A 15633-nucleotide genomic window follows, 5' to 3' on the forward strand; every position below is an offset into this window, starting at 1 on the left:
GAACTCCTGACCTCAGGTGATCCACCTGCTTCTGCCTCCCCAAGTACTGGGATTACAGGCGTGAGCCACTGCACCTGGCCCTGACAAATTATTTTTAATTTCTTCGTAGAGATGAGGTCTTGCTATGTTGTCCAGGCTGGTCTCAAACTCCCGGCTTCAAGTGGTCTTCCTGCCGAAGTGTTGGGATTACAAGTGTGAGCCACTGCGCCCAGCCCTAGCCTTGGTTCTTTGCTCCTACAAAATGCTAGAAAAAAAAGGCCTGCCTGGTCCCTAAACAGACCTCCAGGGACCATATTTAATCAATGAAAACTCTATACCTGGGTGTGCTGACAAAGAACATTTTCCGATTTGTAAAGTTACTTGTTTTTGGGGTTTGTTTGTTTGTTTGTTTGTTTGTTTGGAAGAAAATGACTTTATTCTAATTAACTCACAAAGAATAAAATCATAACAGCTAGTTTAAGGAGACCACACAAACATTTGCCCAGCCCCAAATTCTACAGAGTAGGAACCCCCTGCCCCGCTTCCATTTCAATTCTCAAGCAAGGAAGCTAGGCATGACAGGAGAGGTTTAACTGATGGTTACACTTTATACCTTCACTATCGATTCTATTTTTATAGTGAATTAATTTAGTTATGAGAGCTGATTTTCCATCTCTCCAGGTTGAACTTCTCAATTGGGCCAATCCGTGTGCAAGTCGGCACTGTTTCAGCACCTCACTGAAACCCTCACAAAGCTTGATGTCACCCTGGTTCTGGGCACACTCCGGAAACTGTTTGATCTCATAGAAGCAAGGCTGCTGCTCCTGTACCGGCTGGGTTCCCTGAGGCTCCTGGTAAGGGATGTGAGGCCTCCCAGGCTCAGCATTACTTCCTCCACTGAAGACCCCAGTAATGGCGTGACCCAGTGTGTGCCCCACAGCCACGCCAGCTGCAGTGGTTGCCATCTGGGCCATCAGACCTGGCTGCCGGGGCGCAGCAGCAGAAGAGCCAACAGCAGATGGGGGTGCCGCTGCTGGTGGCTGAGCGACTGGTGCTGGCCTGAGTGCAGCTCTCATGTGAGGGGTCCCGCTGGCCTTAGGGGCCATGCGGGAGGTGCGGCTTCGGCTTCCACATAGCATCCTAGGTACGCGAGGGCTCGGTCTCAGGACGTGTCAAGTTACTTGTTTAACAAGCAAAACAAAATACATTCTGCAAAGAAACAAGAAACCATCACAGCTAGGTTTAGATTTAATGAATTACTTTTATTGAAAAGAAGAAAATTGCACGAGAAGTGTACAAAACTCCGGAGTGGGGAAAAAAAAAAAAAACAGCAAGCATATCTATCTTTTCTTTTTCTTTTTCTTTTTTCTTTTTTTCTTCTTTTTTTTTTTTTTTTTTTTTTTTTTTTTTTTTTTTGCGACAGAGTCTTGCTCTGTTGCCAGGCTGGAGTGCAGTTGCATGATCTTGGCTCACGGCAACCTCCGCCTCCCGGGTTCAAGTGATTCCCCTGCTTCAGCCTCCCAAGTAGCTGGGATTACAGGCGTGCACCACCACATCTCTACAAAAATAAAATAATTTTTGTATTTTAGTAAAGACAGGGTTTCACCATGTTGGCCAAGATGGTCTCGATCTCCTGACCTCGTGATCCGCCCCCCTCGGCCTCCCAAAGTGCTGGGATTAGGGGCGTTAGCCACCGCGCCCGGTCTAAGCACATCTATCTTTTCTTCTGTCATTCATCTTCTTTGGAAGCTGAAGATGCATCGTTCTTCTCCTGTTTATCTGAAGGGCCCATCGTGATCCATAATTCCTTATTTCTCTTAATATTTTCAAATATCTTTTGGGCAAGCTATCAAGCAATCCGCTTGGCCCATAAGTGATTTTCCAGTCCTTTATTTTATTTTATTTTATTTTTATTTTATTTTTGAGACAGGGTGTCACTCTGTCTTCCAGGCTGAAGTGCAGTAGTGCGATCTCAGCTCACTGCAACCTCCACCTTCCAGGTTCAAGCAATTCTCCTGCCTCTGGCTCCCGAGTAGCTGGGATTACAGGTGCCCACCACCACACCTGGCTAATTTTTGTATTTTTAGTAGAGATGACTTTTCACCATGTTGGCCAGGCTGGTCTGGAACTCCTGACCTCAGCTGATCTGCCTGCCTCGGCCTCCCAAAGTGCTGGGATTACAGGCGTGAGCCACTGTGCCCGGCCGATTTTCCAGCAGCATTGTGAGCCGAAGCTGTCCCTGTCCTTGACTGTGTGAAAATGTTTACCTGGGAATTGTCACCTGTAAAAAAAAAAAAAAAAAAAAAAAAAAAAAAAAAAAAAATTCCTCTCGCACAGGGAGGTTTGCCATCGGTTTTCTTTTCCAGACCTGGCTATTTTTTTTTAATGCTGAAATAAAATGTTATAGCTAAGGGATTTCAAGCACACCTCAAGGAACTTCACATTACAGGGCAGAAGGAGCAAGCTGCCCAGCGGAAAGGGGCCCCCAGGGTCCCCTCAAACCTGGTGGCAGCCGCATGATTGCTGGGGTTTATGTGCTAGAGCCGTGTTCTCACATTTACTACTCAAAAATGCACCCCTGGCTGAGCGCAGTGGTTCACACCTGTAATCCCAGCACTTTGGGAGGCCAAGGCGGGCAGATCACTTGAGGTCAGGTGTTCAAGACCAGCCAGGTCAACGTGGTAAAACCCCATCTCTACTAAAAATACAAAAATTAGCCGGGCATGGTGGTAGGCACCTGTGGTCCCAGCTACTCTGGAGGCTGAGGCGGCAGAATCGCTTGAACCCGGGAGGCAGAGGCTATAGTGAGCTGAGATCGTGCCACTGCACTCCAGCCTGGGTGACAGAGTGAAACTCTGTCTCCAAAAAAAAAAAAAAATTACACAAAATGCACCCCTTTGGCCAGGCGCAGTGGCTCACACCTGTAATCCCATCACTTTGGGAGGCCAAAGCAGAAGGATTCGCTGAGCCCAGGAATTCGAGACCAGTCTGGGCAACAAAGCGAGACCCCCGCCCCTACAAAAAAATTAAATTAGCTGGACGTGGTGGTGCATGCCTGTAGGCCTAGCTACTCAGGTTACTGTGGGAAGATCACTTGAGCCCAGGAGTTGGAGGCCACAGTGAGCTATGATCATGCCACTGCACTCCAGTCTGCATGACAGCACGAGACCCTGTCTCAAAACAAGCAAACAAACAGGAGACCCTGGAGATGGCCTGAACTAATATTTGACCTGATTACACCATTTGCCAAATGCTGGTAGCCAGGTTTTTGTTGTTGTTATTGTTGTTTTATTTTTGTTTTTTTTGTTTGTTTGTTTTGTTTTGTTTCTTTGAGACAGAGTCTCATTCTATTACTCAGGCTGGAGTGCAGTGGCTGCATCTCAGCTCACTGCAACTTCCGCCTCCCAGGTTCAAGCGATTCTCCTGCCTCACCCTCCCGAGTAGCTGGGATGCCACCACACCCTGCTAATTTTTGTATTTTTAATAGAGATGGGGTGTCACCATGTTGGCCAGGCTGGTCTCGAACTCCTGACCTCAGATGATTCGCCCGCCTCGGCCTCCCAAAGTGCTGGGATTACAGGCGTGAGCCACCGCACCTGGCCTGGAAGCCGGTATTATTGGAGGAGGTGCAGGATGGAATTCGAGTTCCTTTAGGGACCTCAGGCAAGTCACTATATCTTCATGGTACTCAGTCTCTCATGTCCTCGAGGGCTGCCCGACAGCCTCTTCCAGCCCTGGCATTTGTGATTCTGGTGTCTGTTGTGAGAGTGTGTGCTGGTAACAGCCCTGTGCACTCTTATCTCAGGAAAGATTCCATTTAGATTCCTTGTTAGAAAACATGTTGGGTTTCTCGTGGAAAGCGATGATTTATGCTGAAAGTCGCCTCTGCAGCAGGAAGCTGAGATTTCCCTGCCTGCCCCATTTTTTTCCCAACTCCTCCAGACTCATTTGGCCTGAGTGCAACAGAATAAAAGAGGAAAGTTGAATATCGGCTTCGCCGGGTTCATTTTGCAAACCTCACTTAGATTTAGCATTAGGTTCAGGGCTAGGGTGGGGCTTGTGTTAGAGTTAGGATTGAGGCTAGGGCTGTTTTTAGGATGGGGATTTGGTTCAGGAATAGGGTTAGGGATAGTACTAGAGTTAGGTGAGGGTTAAGTGATGGCTAAGGCTAGGATTCAGGCCAGGTTTAGGGTTTGAGCAGGGTTAGTCTTAGGATTAGGCATAGGGGTAGGGCTAAAACCAGGGCTAGGATTAGAGATACTCATAGGCTTAATTTTGTTTATTTATATATATATTTGTTGAGACAGAGTCTCGCTCTGTTGCCCAGGCTGGAGTGCAGTGGCTCAATCTCAGCTCACTGCAACCTCCACTTCCCAGGTTTAAACAATTCTTGTGCCTCAACCACCTGAGTAGCTGGGACTACAGGCATGCTCCATCATGCCTGGCTAATTTTTGTATTTTTAGTAGAGACGGGGTTTCACCATGTTGGCCAAGCTGGTCTCAAGCTCCTGGCCTCAAGTGATCTGCCTGCCTTGGTCTCCCAATGTGCTAGGATTACAGGCATGAGTCACTGCACCTGGCCAGTAGGCTTAATTTTAGTATTAAAATTGATGGATTTGCTTGGTCAGGGATCCATCATCTCCTTGTGCTGTTTCTTCCTTCTGACTCTTTGGCAGTCTTCTGTACCCTGCAAAGCCACAGGGGCACAGCTGCCCAAGGCCATGGGAACCCACCTCTTGCACCAGCATGACCGGGATGTGAGACATGGAGTCAAAGGAGATCATTTCAGAACTTTAAGATTTGACTGTCAGCCAGGCGCAGCGGCTCATGCCTGTAATCCCAGCACTTTGGGAGGCTGAGGCGGGCGGATCATGAGGTCAGGAGATTGAGACCATCCTGGCCAACATGGTGAAGCCCAATCTCTACTAAAAATAGAAAAAAAAATTTAAAAAACTAAAAAAAATAAAAATTAGCTAGGCATGGTGGCATGCACCTGTAGTCTCAGCTACTCAGGAGGCTGAGGCAGAGGAATTGCTTGAACCCAGGAGGCAGAGGTTGCAGTGAGCTGAGATCATGCCACTGCACTCCAGCCTGGTGACAGAGTGAGACTCCGTCTCAAAAAAAGATGAAAAAAAAAAAAGATTTGACTGCCCTGCTGGATTTCAGACTTGCAAGGGATCTGTAGCCCCTTTGTTTTGGCCAATTCCTCCCTTTTGGAATGGGTGTATTTACCCAATGCTTGTCCCCTCCTTGTATCTAGGAAGTAGCTAACTTGCTTTTGATTTTACAGGCTCATAGGCAGAAGGAACTTGCTTTGTCTCAGATGAGATTTTGGACTTGGACTTTTGGGTTAATGCTGGAATGAATTAAGACTTTGGGGTACTGTTGGGAAGACACGATTGTTTTTGAAATGTGAAAGAAACATGAGATTTGCAAGGGGCCAAAGGTGGAATGATATGATTAGGCTTTGTGTCCCCACCCGAATCTCATCTTGAATTATAATCCCCCAGATCCCCATAATCCCCACGTGTCAAGGTAGAGACCAGGTGGAGGTAAGTGAATCATGGGGGCGGTTTCCCCCATGCTGTTCTCATAATAGTGAGTGAGTGCTCACGAGACCTGATGGCTTTACAAGGCCTCTTCTCCCTTCGCTCAGCACTTCTTCCTGTTGCCTTGCGAGGCAGGTTCCTTGCTTTGCCCTTCGCCTTCCGCCGTGATTGTAAGTTTCCTGAGACCTCCCCAGCCATGCTGAACTGTGAGTCAATTAAACCTCTTTTCTTTATAAAGAAAAGTGACTCTCATTCAAGTGACTTCATTGCCTTTCATCTTCCAGCATATCGTGTTAGTTACTGACTTTTACTTTTCAGAGATAATTTACTCATAGCCAAATGCACAGATCTTACCTGTATTATTCAATCAGTTTTGACAAATCAAATTCCCACGTAACGGGCACCTCTGACAAGATACAGAACATTTTATCACCCCGGAATGTTGCCTGTATAGCTCTTCCCTAGAAGCTACCACTGATCTGATTTCTTTTTTTTTTTTTTTTTTTTTTTTGGTACGGAGTCTTACTTTGTCACCCAGGCTGGAGTGCAGTGGTGCGATCTCAGCTCACTGCAGCAACCTCCGCCTCCCAGGGTCAAGCAATTCTCCCATCTCAGCCTCCCGAGTAGCTGGGTCTATAGGCGCCTGCCACCATGCCCAGCTAATTTTTTGTATATTTAGTAGAGACTGGGTTTCACCATGTTGGCCAGGATGGTCTCGATCTCCTGACCTCGTGATCCGCCCACCTCGGTCTCCCAAAGTGCTGGGATTACAGGCGTGAGCCACCACGCCCGGCCCTCTGATCTGACTTCTATGGCTATAGGTTGGTTTTACCAGTTCCAGAACTTAAATGAAATCATACATCGTAGACTGTTTGATCTAAGATTTTTTTGTCGTTGTTTTTATAGAGACAAGGTCTGGCTCTCTCGCCCAGGATGGAGTGCAGTGAAGTGATCATAGCTCACTGCAGCCTCAAATTCCTGGGTTTAAGTGATCCTCCTGCCTCAGCCTCATGAGTAGCTGGGACTACAGACGCATGCCACTATATATGGCTGATTTTTTTTAATTTTTGTAAAGATGGGGTGTCATTATGTTGCCTAGGCTGATCCGAAACTCCTGGGCTCAAGCAATCTGCCTGCCTTGGCTTCCCAGACTGCTAGGATTACAGGCATGAGCCACCATGCCTAGCCTAATACTTTTTTTAAGCAGCACAATATTTTTCAGGTTTATTTATGTTGCTTGTATTCTACTGACTTTTTTAGTACAAGACTTACATTCTGATATTTTTAGTAGCAGGTCCTTTTTCACTATCTGCCCAAAGCCTGTCACAATTAATGTATAAACCTACCCTGTCTACAGTGTTAGCTGTGACCTTGGTTCTCATACAAAGTGCTCTGCTGAAACACCTGTTTCAGACAATTTCTACACTTAAATTTGCTTTGATTAAATAAAAGAGGGATCCATAATTTATTCCAAGTGAGATGTCACACCTCACATGTCAGCGCCTTCTTCATTAACCCATCCAATTTGCACCGAGAAGACTTGGAATAGAATGTGTGTGGCAGGTAATGGAGGTTTGACGGGGGGTAGAGGGTGGAGAAACACTTCCCCAATAAGTGTGGGGCATGTTATCTTTCTGGAAGCAGAGCATCTGGTCAGAGGTGGCTTGGCATAATGAAGAGACTGCCAAATACAGAGCTGGGAGAAGGCTGGGTGTAGTGGCTCACACTTGTAATCCCCACATTTTGGGAGGCCAAGGCAGGAGGATTCTTGAGGCCAAGAGTTTCAGACCTGCCTGGGAAACATAGTGAGACCCTATCTCTTAAAAAAAAAAAATTTTTTTCGATGGATTCTTGGTCTGTTGCCCAGCCTGGAGTGCAGTGGCACAATCTCAGCTCACTGCAACCTCCACCTCCCGGATTCAAGCAATTCTCCTGCTTCAGCCTCCAGAGTTGCCTGGATTACAGGATTGCCCACTACTACACCTAGCTAATTTTTGTATTTTAGTAGAAACGGGGTTTCACCATGTTGGCCAGGCTAATCTAGAACTCCTGACCTCGGGTGATCTGCCCGCCTCGGCCTTCCAAAGTGCCGGGATTAAAGGCATGAGACACTGCGCCCGGCCATCTTAAAAAACTTTTTTTTGGCCAGGCACAGTGGCTCATGCCTGTAATCCCAGCATTTTGGGAGGCTAAAGCGGGAGGATCACAAGGTCAGGAGATCAAGACCATCCTGACTAACATGGTGAAACCCCATCTCTACTAAAAATACAAAAAAATTAGCTGGGCATGGTGGCGGGCACCTGTAGTACCAGCTTCTGGGGAGGCTGAGGCAGGAGAATGATGCGAATCCGGGAGGCGGAGCTTGCAGTGAGCCGAGATTACACCACTGCACTCCAGCCTGGGGGACAGAGGGAGACTCCCTCTAAAAAAAAAAAAAATTTAATTAGCTGAGCATGGTGATGCATGCCTGTAGTCCCAGCTACTTGGAAGGCTAAGGCAGTAGAATGACTTGAGCCCACAAGTTCAAGCCAGCAGTGATCTGTGATCACGCCACTGCACTCCAGCCTAGGCGACAGAGCAAGACCCTGTTTCTAAAAACAGATAAATAAAAAGTTGGATAAAAATGAGTTTTAGGGGGCCTGACGTGGTGGCTCACGGCTGTAATCCCAGCACTTTAGGAGGCCAAGGCGGGCAGATCACAAGGTCAGGAGATGGAGACCATCCTGGCTAACACGGGAAACCCCGTCTCTATTAAAAATACAAAAAAAAAAAATAGCCGAAAAATAGCCGGGCATGGTGGCAGGCACCTGTAGTCCCAGCTACTCGGGAGACTGAGGCAGGACAATGGCATGAATCCATGAGGTGGAGCTTGCAGTGAGCCGAGATCGTGCCACTGCACTCCAGCCTGGACAACAGAGCAAGACTCCATCTAAAAAAACTAAAAAATGAGTTTTAGATCCAGCTTGCTCACCTGGCTTCACAACTTTCGGCCAATCACCTAAGGTCACCTCCTCCATAAAATGGGGATGACATAATTGCCATTGCAATAATAACTAGCATTCGGATATTGCCTTAGAGAGCAAATGAGACCCTGAAAAATAGCAGACGCTCGCTAAAAGTTAAATGAATGTAATCAGAAGTGCCTTGTAGTCTGGGTGAGGTGTCTCACACCTATAACCCCAGCACTTTGGAAGGTCGAGGCAGGCAGATCGCTTGAGGTCAGGAGTTCGAGACCAGCCTGGCCAACATGGTGAAACCCCATCTCTCTAAAAAAAAAAAAAAAAAAATTAAAAAATTAGCTGGGTGTTATGGCTCACACCTGTAGTCCCATCTACTCGAGAGGCTGAGGCAGGAGAATTGCTTAAGCCTGGGAGGTGGAGGTTGCAAAGAGCCCAGATTGCACCACTGCACTCCAGACTGGGTGACAGAGTGAGTCCCTGTCTCGACAAAATTAAAAAATAAAGTGCGTTGTAAACTGTAAAGTGTGCGTTGAAGCCGCTGCCCATGGGCTGCAGGGACAGGGACAGGTCGCACGGTCACTCCTCAGGAATCTTGCAAAGTTGGCTTCGTGGAATAATTCATCCACAGACCTTCCCTTGACTGCGTCATGAACACAGGAGTTTTTCCAAAACCCAGCCTCGCCGCAGAGCCGTCCATTCAGAATCTCTAGGCAGGGCCCTGAAGCTGACTGCTTTTAGCTTTCCTGAGTGATTTGGATGAACCATCGGGGGACAGCACTGAGGGGCGGCTGCTCCTTTTTGGGGAATGGACCTTATAGAGGTAGTATGAGAAGAGTAATTCCCCAGAGAGTAGACACCCTTGGGCCTGCTTTTTTTATTAATAGAGAAAGAGTCTCACTCTGTCTCCCGGGCTGGAGTGCAGTGGTGCAATCATAGCTCACTGCAGCCTCGAACTCCTGGCCTCAAGTGATCCTCCCAGCTCAGCCTCCCGAGTAACTGGAACTATAGGCACACACCACCACACCCGGCTTTTTTTTTTTTTTTTTTTTTTTTAGACATAGGGTCTCACTATATTGCTCAGGCTGGTCTCAAACTCCTAGCCTCAAGTAATCCTTCCACTTCAGCCTCCAAAAGTGCTAAGATTACAGGCATGAGCCACCCACTGTGTCCAATTTAAGCTTTCTTTTTTTAAGCAGCGTAATGTTTTTCAGGTTTACTTATGTTGTTTGTGTTCTACTGACTTTTTTAGTGTAGGACTTACAGTCTGACTTTTTTACTGCCAGGTACTTTTAGACCGGGTTTCACTCTGTCTCCCAGGCTGGAGTGTGCTGGTGCAATCATGGCTCGCTGCAGCCTCCAATTCCTGGTCCCAAGCCATGCTCCTGAGTAGCTGGGACTGCAGGTGTACATCACTACACCTGGGTAAGCTTTTTATTTTTTTCTTTTATTTACTTATTTATCTATCTATTTATTTATTTTTTGAGTCTCACTCTGTCACCCAGGCTGGAGGGCAGTGGCGCAATCTCGGCTCACTGCAACCTCCACCTCCTGGGTTCAAGCAATTCTCCTGCCTCAGCCTCTCAAGTAGCTGGGACTATAGGCATGTGCCACCACGCCCAGCTAATTTTTTGTATTTTTAGTAGACACGGGGTTTCACCGTGTTAGCCAGGATGGTCTCGATCTCCTGACCTCGTGATCCTCCTGCCTCAGCCTCCCAAAGTGCTGGGATTACAGATGTGAGCCACTGCACCCGGCCTTATTTTTTTATTTTTTTAGTACAGGATCTTGCTATGCTGCCCAGGCTGATCTTGAACTCCTGGCCTGAAGTAATCCTTCTTCCAGAGCCTCCCAGAGTACTGGCATTAGAGGTGTGAGACACCATGCCTGGCTTGCTTTTGTATCAATGCGTGTCACTACCTTCCACAGGTGGGCTGACTCCTGGAGGCCAGATGGTGGACACCAGCCCACAGCAAGGTACTGATGAAGACGGTGTCCACCGTGGCCACGTGCTGCCACCTCCCAGAACTCCAGGGAAGCCCGGGGGGAACAGCTGTGCAGACAAGTTCATGCTCACCAAGTGTGCTCTCTGTACCCCGATCATCCCTGCCTTCCTTAGAAATTACTTGAAACCGTGTAACCAGTTTAGACCAATGGACTGTGTGAACTTGTGAAATATATATTTAGTCTTCGTCCCCTTTCCTGGCACAGAACTCCTAACATCCTTAGAATCCTTAAAGGGATCATCTTTTTGTATGTTAATGAGTTGATTAATGGTGGGCCTCCCTAGGGTAGCTTCAGGATAGGGGCTAGTCACCCAAAGACCAAGAAAGGATTAGAGGGCTGGGACTTTCAGCCCCACCCCTAACCTCCAGGGAGGAGAGAGGGGCTCAACGGTGACCTGAATCACCAATTGCCAGTGACTTAATCAGTCATGCCCTATGTAATGATTCTATAAAAACCCTAAAGGACTGGGTTCAGGAGGCTTCCAGAAGGCTGAACATGTGGAATTTCCTGGGGGTGGGGGTTGCACCCAGGGATGGCATGGAATCTCTCCATCCCTTCCTCCGTACCTCGCCCTGTGCACCTGTGAAAGGAAAATATCTTGAGCTCCTTGAAGCTGGGATCTGCTCAGGGCAAATCTGCCTCCCATCCTATCCAAAGTCATCCCTCAGCTCACTGAGATAGATGCATATCTCACTGCCTCCTTTGGAAAGGCTACTCAGAAACTCAGAAGAATGCAACCATTCCTCTCTCACCTATCTATGACCTGGAACCCCCTCCCTGCTTGCAGTCTTCCAGCCTTTGCTTCAAGTTGTCCTGTCTTTCCAGACCAAACCAATGTACTTCTTACATATATTGATTGATGTCTCATGTCTCCCTAAAATGCATAAAACCAAGCTGTGCCCCGACCACCTTGAGCACATGATGTCAAGACCTCCTGAGGCTGTGTCATGAGTGTGTCCTCAACCTTGGTAAAATAAACTTTCTAAATTAACTGAGACCTGTCTCAGATGTTCAGGGTTCACACACCTCTTCGTCTGTAGCCTTTGGAACATCTTTTATAATAAACCAGTAAATGTAAGTGTTTCCCTGAGTTCTGTGAGCCACTCTAGCAAATTAAGCAAACCCAAAGAGGGAGTTGTGGGAACCCTGATTTATAGTCACCAGTCAGAAGCACAGATACAACAACGTGGGGCTTGTGATTGGCATCAAAGTAGGGAGTAGTCTTGGGGGCTGATTTCTCAACCTATGGGATCTGATGCTGTCTCCAGGGAGAGGATGCCCAGCTAGTACCTGCTGCAGAATGAATTATGTGTTTGCTAATTCATTGCTAATACATCCCTAAATATTTGGTCACAGAAGTCTTCTGGGTTGGTCGTTGTGGGGTGAGAGCAGAGAAAAACCAGCTTGTGGCTGAGTGTGGTGACTCATGCTTGTAATCCCAGTGCTTTGGGAGGCCGAGATGGGCAGATCACTTGAGGTCAGGAGTTCGAGACCAGCCTGGCCAACATGGTGAAACCCCGTCTCTACTAAAAATACAAAAATTAGCTGGGTGTAGTGACACACAGTTGTAATCCCAGCTACTTGGGAGGCTGAGGTGAGAGGATTGCTTGAACCTAGGAGGCGGAGGTTGCAGTGAGCCAAGATTGTGCCACTGCACTCCAGCCTGGGCAAGAGAGCAAGCCTCAAAATAAAAGTGTTTTTGCCACACAGAGATGTTGCAGTCTCCCCAGTGCACCACAAGGTAGCTTATCAGCCAGAGTTCTTTGTCTCGTGACCAACAGAATTAAGGAGCGTGGACACAAAGGGTGAGGTTGAAGTAAAAGTTTAATAAGTGGAAGAAAGCTCTCTGCAGCAGAGAGGGAGCCCAAATGGTTTGCTGTTTTTACAGTTGAATGCAAAGCCTTTTATAAGAAACTGATGAGGGCTGGGCATCTCATTTGCATAAAGGCATAAACTTCTGATAGCTCCCTACCCCACTCTCCTAATGCACACGCAGCCCCTTAGCTTGAGTTCTCTATATTGCTTTGTTCCCCGTACTGCACATTTGTTGAGAGATGGAATTTTCCATTGTGGGCATGTCTAGGCAAGTCACCTGTGTAGGCATTTTTATCTGTGGAGCTGTGGGCGTGTCTCAGGCAAGCCCCCCTGTGCAAGTTCCCTTATCTGTGCCTGCAGCCTGATTTTTCAGGCTGTTCTTTGGTTTGAAAGAATTCAACTGGGCCGGGCGCGGTGGCTCAAGCCTGTAATCCCAGCACTTTGGGAGGCCGAGACGGGCGGATCACGAGGTCAGGAGATCGAGACCATCCTGGCTAACACGGTGAAACTCCGTCTCTACTAAAAAAATACAAAAAACTAGCTGGGCGCGGTGGCGGGCGCCTGTAGTTCCAACTACTCGGGAGGCTGAGGCAGGAGAATGGCGTGAACCCGGGAGGCGGAGCTTGCAGTGAGCTGAGATCCCGCCACTGCACTCCAGCCTGGGCGGCAGAGTGAGACTCTGTCTCAAAAAAAAAAAGAATTCAACTGAAGCCAGGTGTGCTGGCTCATGCCTGTAATCCCAGCACTTTGGGAGGCCAAGGCAGGCGGATCACAAGGTCAGGAGATCTAGACCATACTGGCTAACATGGTGAAACCCTGTCTCTACTAAAAAAAAATACAAAAAATTAGCCAGGCGTGGTGGTGGGCACCTGTAGTCCCAGCTACTCAGGAGGCTGAGGCAGGAGAATGATGTGAACCCAGGAAGTGGAAATTGCAGTGAACCGAGATCGCGCCACTGCACTTGGTGACAGATTGCGCCACTGCCGTGGTGACAGAGTGAGACTCCATCTCAAAAAAAGAAAAACAAAAAATAGAATTCAACTGAAGACCCACCCTAACTGACTGCCTGACTGATTTCTTTCTCCTCTTTCAGAGACTGTGACAAAAATGACATGTGTTATCTCCAGGTCAAGGCAGTTAAGGCCAGAATGCCTTATCCATTCCTCTCCTTCCACGGAGATCTCATAGATAACATGTCCTCCATAATGTCTCCTCTAGCCTGGGGTCCTGAGTGACTGTATGGAGCAGAGAGAGGCTCCTGTTGGCTCTCACTTGAGATGTAGCATGAGCAAGGAATAAGCCTGTGTTGTGTAAACCAGTGGTGATTCAAGGCTACTTTGTTGCACCAATTAGTAACAGTAGTCCTGACTAATGCAACTACACATCAGATGGTTTCTACTTTCTCTCTCAGAAACTGAAATGCTCCTAATGTTAGGAGAAGAAACTAAGGACATTAGCAGATTTAATAACCACCAGCAAGAATTCCCAAATGATGGCCGGGTGTGGTGGTGGCTCACATCTATAATCCCAGTGCTTTAGGAGGCCGAGATGGAAAGATCACTTGAGCCCGGAAGTTGAAGACCAGCCTGAGCAATATAGTGGAACCCTGTCTCTACAAAAAAAAGAAAATTTTTAATCAGCCACTGCCGCAGTCCCAGCTAATCTGAAGGCCGAGGTGGGAAGATCACGTCAGACTAGGAGTTTGAGGCTGCAGTGAGCTATCATTGCACCACTGCAGTCCAATCTGAGTGACAGAGCAAGATTCTGTCTCCAAAAAAAAAAACAAAAAACAAAGAAAGACTTCCCAAGTGAACAAGTCTACCTCCTAAACACTTTGGAACAGTTCTAAAAGAAGTAGATCTGAACACACAACATCAGAAATTCTTAAGACATCACCCTGGCTAGGGACGCCCCAGGTGTTACCTGTGGCCCAAAGCCAAGCACTGGCCACCCATTCAGCCCCCTTGGTTGCGCCTCATAAACATTTTATGGGCCCTGTTCAATTGCAAAGCGATTCACACTATTAACTCCCATCATGGTTTTATTGTGGAAAGATGTTGCAAGCTCGGTCCACACAAGCGGAGCCATGCGTCAGTTCAGGAATCACGGCTGCCAAAGCCCAGCTGGAGCAGGTGCAGACGCAGATTGGCCACTCGTGGCTAATGGACTGCTCCCAATCTTACCCCCAGCCGGCTGGCACTGAGCCCTGAGGCTTCATCCTCCCAGCAAAGGTCCTGGAAATGGCTGGACTGAATTAGTCCCCCATATAACATGGGATGATCTTGCATTCACCCAGGTGGGATGTATGGTCATAAAAATCTGTTCTGTCAGCCTTCCTGCCTTCATCCTACACCCAGGACAGACCCACGTCCTATTACTGCCAATGCAATTTCACATCAGACATCTGTAGGGTGATATCCATTCAGGAATGACAGAGAGAGTGAGAGAGAAGGAAACTTGGGCCCTTGACATGCTGAGCATAAGATGAGTGAGGGGTAAGCAGGCTGGTTGGTTCCCCTCCCCAGCCAGGAATAATTTGCATAAAGCCGCATTTTCCCCAGCAATAGTCTCTGATTGGTCCCTGTCTGTCCACCGGCTGACTCCAGTCCTGACCAGCCTGTTCTCAGTCCGCCTGCCAGGACACATTCTAAAGACTAAAGACGGAGAGAGATCCAGCTCAGCTCCACGAGATCCAGCTCAGCTCCACGCCTCCCCTTTAACCCCCAGATCTAGATTACAACCTTTCGAGGCTCCAAGCATTGATGATGGCGATGCCCCCAGCCACTGTCCCAGCCCCTCACTGTGCAACTCACAACAAAACAGTATTTTGCAGAATGACACAAAACTGACATTGATGCTGGAATTCAAATAGCCTTATTCTGGATTTTCAGATTGCAAAATCCTGAATAAGCTTGTCAAGAATGAGCACCTCTCTGTCTCTTAGGGTGTGTGTTCTTGTGTGAGTGTGTGCCTGGATGTGAGCGTGGGTGACTCTGGTGTGAGTCTGGGTGCAGGGGTGTGAGTATGTGTGTTTCCTGGCTTTTTATTTCTGGGGGGACAGAGTCTTGCTCTGTCACCCACGCTGGAGTGCAGGGGCGCGATCTTAGCTCACTGCAAATTCCTCCTCCCAGGTTCAAGCAATTCTTATGCCTCAGCCTCCCGAGTAGCTGGGACTACAGTCGTGCACCACCATGCCTGGCTAATTTTTGTATTTCTAGTAGAGATGAGGTTTCACGATGTTGGCCAGGTTTGTCTCGAACTTCTGACATTAAGCCTTCCACCCACCTTGGCTTCCCAAAGTGCTAGGATTACAGGCGTTAGCCACC

The 15633-nt window shown here is 47.9% G+C and overlaps 1 pseudogene across 1 annotated transcript; it reads right to left on the reverse strand.

Moving 5' to 3' along the window:
- Positions 1 to 396: 396 nt before the first annotated feature.
- On the reverse strand, positions 397 to 1282 carry LOC101023694 (annotated as a pseudogene). Its single transcript, XR_004183054.1, has one exon. The product of XR_004183054.1 is annotated as a coiled-coil-helix-coiled-coil-helix domain-containing protein 2 pseudogene (transcript).
- Between the last annotated feature and the right edge of the window lie 14351 nt (positions 1283 to 15633).

This window comes from Papio anubis, chromosome 4 (assembly GCF_008728515.1).
Source record: "Papio anubis isolate 15944 chromosome 4, Panubis1.0, whole genome shotgun sequence".
NCBI classification, from domain to species: domain Eukaryota; kingdom Metazoa; phylum Chordata; class Mammalia; order Primates; family Cercopithecidae; genus Papio; species Papio anubis.